This window comes from Dama dama, chromosome 30 (assembly GCF_033118175.1).
Source record: "Dama dama isolate Ldn47 chromosome 30, ASM3311817v1, whole genome shotgun sequence".
NCBI classification, from domain to species: domain Eukaryota; kingdom Metazoa; phylum Chordata; class Mammalia; order Artiodactyla; family Cervidae; genus Dama; species Dama dama.
In genome coordinates this window covers 39,838,092-39,844,260 of record NC_083710.1, presented here as the reverse complement: position 1 = coordinate 39,844,260, position 6,169 = coordinate 39,838,092, and positions in this window count along the sequence as shown.

Below are 6,169 nucleotides of genomic sequence, written 5' to 3'. Positions count from 1 at the left end.
TTTAAGTCAGAATTTCTTCGGAGGCTCCAGCAGCAGAGCAAGAGAGGAAGCCATTTTCATAGTCCTTCCATCATCAGCTGATACCCAGCACACACTCATTTAACAGGAATGACACTTGGTAAACTTTTTGTACTCAGTGGGCTGCCCCATTACCTCTCCTCCATCGTTAAGGAAGACAGGACAAACAAGGACGTCCTGCTGCTGATGGTGCCGAGTTGTGTCTCTAGAGCAAGCAAAGGGAGTCTTAGAGCCACAATTCACTGCTATGTTCTCAGAACCGTCATTGTAACTTCATGTAAATAGATGATAATGCACTGTGTCATTGTGTGTGTGTATTTAAGTTAAAATAACAAGTGTAATCTCAAGGGTTTTGATCTCTGTGTTCAGCCACAATTATCACACGTTATCCCTGGACTACTCTGATGATGTCAGTGGTTCAGTGACCTGGAACCCTTTCCAGGCAGTGTCATGACAGCTTTCTAATTCCAGTCCTGACAAGGCAGTGATGGTCCCAAAACTTCAACTATGAACCATTTGTCCTCACTCTTCTTCCTGCCAGGCTGTCTGAGGGCCCCCTCCTGTGATGGCTGGCAGCTTGTTGCCCTGCCAGAGCCAGTGAAGGACGCTGCAGATAGAGCACAAAGCCGCAAGAGGTTTATTGTGGGGTTGGATTAAGCTTGAGAGGAGTTCAGTTTGAAGTAGAAATCTCTTCACAGCAGGAACCCTGTCTGGAATAACTTTAGTATTGTACATACCTATCTTTGTAAAAAATTGACACTCATATTTGTGAAATGAGTAAATAAAAAATTTAAAGAATCACAGAAATGAGACTGGTATATCAACTCACTTTATTGAGTTGTAAACAGAAAAGAAGCAATAAAACCTCAAGACGGTTTTGCTTTGTGTTGTTGTTTTAGAGGAACGGCTTCATTGACCCACCAAGGCCTGGATACTTTTTAGAGAAAGTAACAGTTAATTTAAATCTGATTGATGTGGCAGAGTAACTCAGATATAGAGATAAGGCTGGATTTATAGAGTATTTTTTAAAACAATGTTTTGTCCTGACATTGTAATTCATTTTAGAAAATTTGGAATATCCAAGAGTAAAAAATAAAACCAACGAGAATCTAACTACCAAGTTCTATAACTAAACAAAAGAGTAGTTATTTCTTTCAGTTCAGTTCAGTCGCTCAGTTGTGTCCAACTCTTTGCGACCCCATGGACTTCAGCAAGCCAGGCTTCCCTGTCCATCACAACTCCCAGAGCTTGCTCAAACTCATGTCCATCAAGTCTTTTTCCTAAACATATACTTATTTCTAGGAAGAATTGAAATATAAAGCTTTTCATTCTGCTCTGTTAGTTAACATTGAGGATATGAGTCCAATGACTATACATTATTCCATACTGAGAGTGTTTTAACTATATCCCCTCTGTGCGATGGCTCATCTATTTCCTACTGGTAATCATTTTTGTTTTAAGGTTTCATTTTGTCACTAAATCTTATACAGCATCTCATTATTTTATAATAGATTCATCAAAATGGAATTGAGACATTAAGAGCATTTTTAAGGCTCTTGATAAATTTATTTTCATATAAGCTATATCAATTTATATTCCTGCCAGCAATAATAAAGTGAATGTCTTGGCTGTCAATAGGGTATGAAAGATCTGTCTACTATGTTGTTCGGCCACTAAGTCATGTCCAACTTTTTGTGACCCTATAGACTGTAGCCTGCCAGGCTCCTCTGTCCATGGGATTCTCCAAGCAAGAATACTGGAGTGGGTTGCCATGCCCTCCTCCAGGGGATCTTCCTGGTGGTGGGTGAGACCCCTTTAAAGAGGTGGTCAGGAAAGTCCTTTCTGAGGTGAATAAGCACAGAGAGGAGAAGTCCAGGAGGAAGGGATGGTGCCATGTAGCAAGAACAGGAAGACTGGTTCATCAGGCAGCTGTTGAAACAGGCAACAATATGACCTCATAGGGTCTCAGGCCATGGGAAGCAGGCTCAGTTTCATTACAAACACAACACTAGGCTGTTGAAGATTATTAGCAAAGGTGGAAACTTGCTCCAGTTCACTTGTTCAGATCAGTTTGGCTTCTCTGAGGAGGGTAGGAGGATACCCAGGCAAGAATGGACACAAGGTGAGTTAAGAGGCGAGGGAAGCAACGATAGACTGGGCAGGGTGGTGACAGGGGTGAGGCCCAAGTGTGAAGCTGTGTGTGTGTGTGTGTGTGTGTGTGTGTGTGTGTGTTCCTTTAGCTTCCAAGGAGGAATGTTGTAAGGGAGGTTACCTGCTGATGATGTGGATCAGGAGTGCTCAAATCAGGGCCCTAGAAAGGCCATCAACTTCCCTAACTGACATTATTATGGAGAGGAAGAAGGAGACACCTTCCCAGGAGACTTTTAAAATAGAGCAAGTGCTCATATGCTGGTTGTTCCTGACTCTGTGTTTACAAACACTGTCAGATCTCCACATTCATTCTGCAGTCATCACTCCCCCAGTGGATTTATGTCTCCTAACATGACAGTATCAGCAGCTGGTAGTTACCAACTCCTATTATGTCCTGGTTGATGTGATGACCTCCTGGAAACACTTTCTCGTTAATACTACGACCACCCATCAGTTTGTAGTGTTAACCTTGTAGGATCGCCTAGCACAAGAGGCTATGTGCTTAGTCACTCAGTCATCTCCTACTCTTTGCGATCCCATGGACTGTAGCCCACGAGGCTCCTCTGTCCATGGGATTCTCCAGACAAGAATACTGGAGTGGGTTGCCATGCCCTCCTCCAGAGGACTTTCCCAACCCAGGGATTGAACCTACGTCTCCCACATTGCAGGTGGATTCCTTACCACCTGAGCCATCAGGGAAGCCCCTAGTGCTGTCAGTTTCCCTCTGCTAAGCAGGTCAACTTTAGAATCTGTGAGGTCAAGTCAGGGGAGTCTGTGCTTGGATGGAAATCTGCACATGGCACTGAGCACACCCTTCAGGTGGGTTTTACAGATCTAAGCTTACGGAGAACCAAGTGCAACTCAGAATAGTCCGTGTTTGTTATATGTAAACACGAGGAACAACACTCCTTCCTCTGGAAAAGCCAGTTTTGCTGCATTTGCACAATACTCTGGCATCCTTGACTCCAGATAAACCTGTGCATCTCTGCTCCCTTGAACTGGTTCTAACTGCCTAGTTCCCACACCCAAATATGAGCAGAATAAATGTAACATTTGTTCATTTTATACCTAGAGGAGAGCCATGCTTTTAGCTTTTCTTTGAAAATTATCCCTTCACACTGAAAAGCAGGAAAAAACACATTTGCTCCTTTCAGGGGCACCAGGCCTTGGCACAGTTAGAAAACTGCCTGCTCTAGCTGCCATTTGGGATCTGGGCTCCGCTATCCAGCGCTCACGTGAGCTCCAAGGCCAGCTTTGTTCTGTACTTTGTCAGTGTCACTGTTTCTGCTTCAGACCAGATCTCGGGGCAGGCTGTCTCTCCTCTGTTGCCATTCCTGGGTTCCAGCCCTCCATCTGACATACCAGAACCCAACAACTCAGGGGTTCAGAGGTTCTAAGATAAAGTTTAATGGAAATTTAAGGCAAAAGCCTGATTCATTTTAAAGGGATAGAAACTCCCTTCTACAGACTTGTGAAGATAAATTGAGGTATTGTGAAATAAAGCATTTTGTCACAGAGGGTCGTGGCATTGTACAGGGGACAGGGATCAAGACCATCCCCAAGACAAGGAATTGCAAAATAACAAAATGGCTGTCTGAGGAGGCCTTACAAATAGCTGTGAAAACAAGTGAAGCAAAAAGCAAAGGGGAAAAGGAAAGATATACCCATTTGAATGCAGAGTTCCAAAGAATAGCAAGGAGAGATAAGAAAGCCTTCCTCAGTGATCAATGCAAAGAAATAGAGGAAAACAACAGAATGGGAAAGACTAGAGATCTCTTCAAGAAAATTAGAGATACTAAGGGAACAATTTATGCAAAGATGGGATCACTAAAGGACAGAAACAGTAGGGACCTAACAGGAGCAGAAGATGTTAAGAAGAGGTGGCAAGAATACACAGAAGAACTGTACAAAAAAGATCTTCATGACCCAGATAATCACAATGGTGTGATCACTCACCTAGAGCCAGATATCCTGCAATGTGAAGTCAAGTGGGCCTTAGGAAGCATCACTACGAACAAAGCTAGTGGAGGTGATGGAATTCCACTTGAGCTATTTCAAATCCTGAAAGATGATGCTGTGAAAGTGCTGCACTCAACATGCCAGCAAATTTGGAAAACTCAGCAGTGGCCACAGGACTGGAAAAGGTCAGTTTTCATTCCAATCCCAAAGAAAGGCAATCCCAAAGAATGCTCAAACTACCACACAACTGCACTCATCTCACATGCTAGTAAAGTAATGCTCAAAATCCTTCAAGCCAGGCTTCAGCAATACGTGAACTGTGAACTTCCAGATGTTCAAACTAGTTTTAGAAAAGGCAGAGGAACCAGAGATCAAATTGCCAACATCCCCTGGATCATCGAAAAAGCAAGAGTTCCAGAAAAACATCTATTTCTGCTTTATTGACAATACCAAAGCCTTTGACTGTGTGGATCACAATAAATTGTGGAAAATTCTGAAAGAGATGGGAATACCAGACCACCTGACCTGCCTCCTGAGAAATCTGTATGCAGGTCAGGAAGCAACAGTTAGAACTGGACATGGAACAAGAGACTGGTTCCAAATAGGAACAGGAGTACATCAAGGCTGTATATTGTCACCCTGCTTATTTAACTTATATGCAGAGTACATCATGAGAAATGCTAGGCTGGAGGAAGCACAAGCTGGAATCAAGATTGCTGGGAGAAATATCAATAACCTCAGATATGTAGATGACACCACCCTAATGGCAGAAAGTGAAAAACTAAAGAGCCTCTTGATGAAAGTGAAAGAAGAGAGTAAAAAAGTTGGCTTAAAGCTCAGCATTCAGAAAACTAAGACCATGGCATCTGGTTCCATCACTTCATGGCAAACAGATGGGGAAACAGTGGAAACAGTGGCAGATTTTATTTTTCTGGGCTCCAAAATCACTGCAGATGGTGATTGCAGCCATGAAATTAAAAGACGCTTACTCCTCGGAAGGAAAGTTATGACCAACCTAGACAGCATATTAAAAAGCAGAGACATTACTTTGCCAACAAAGGTCCGTCTAGTCAAGGCTATAGTTTTTCCAGTGGTCATGTATGGATGTGAGCGTTGGACTATGAAGAAAGCTGAGCACAGAAGAATTGATGCTTTTGAACTGTGGTATTAGAGAAGACTCTTGAGAGTCCCTTGGACTGCGAGGAGATCCAACCAGTCCATCCTAAAAGAGATCAGTCCTGGGTATTCATTGGAAGGACTGATGTTGACGCTGAAACTCCAATAATTTGGCAACCTGATGTGAAGAGCTGACTCACTGGAAAAGACCCTGATGCTTGGAAAGAGTGAAGGCAGAAGGAGAAGGGGACAAGAGAGGATGAGATGTTGGATGGCATCACTGACTCAATGGACATGGGTTTGGGTGGACTCCGGGAGTTGGTGATGAACAGGGAGGCCTGGCGTTCTGCGGTTCATGGGGTCGCAAGTAGTCGGGTCAGACTGAGCGACTGAACTGAAATGAATCCTGGAAGTACTGTAATTTATTAGTTGGTGTTTTGCCCTACATTTTATATTTGCAACATGGGATTTCTCCCTCTTACTTTCACTTCTTGACAAATGAAGCACCTGCTTGGACAGGGCACAAGGCTACAGTGTTTAAGGAACATTGAGGGTGAGCAATGTGGCATCCCCTCAGAGGTGGAAGCGGTGGGGCAGAAAAAACAGACTAAATAAACTGCCATCCAGGGAGGCCATAGTAGAGGTGCTAATGGTTGGGATTTTCAAGGACGGAGAGAAATCAATATGATGCTATCTCCAAAGTCTGAGAAAAAATAACTGTCAATTTAGAATATTATGTTATTAAATGCTCATTCAAGGATGAAGATGAAAATATTTTCATCCAAATAAAAGCTGAGAGCATTCACCATTAAGATACTCTCACTAAAGACATTTCTTCAGGGTATCCTTTTTGAATTCAGTTGTTGGTTTTTTGATATTGAGGCGTATTAGCTGTTTGCATATTTTGGATGTTAACCAGGGATGA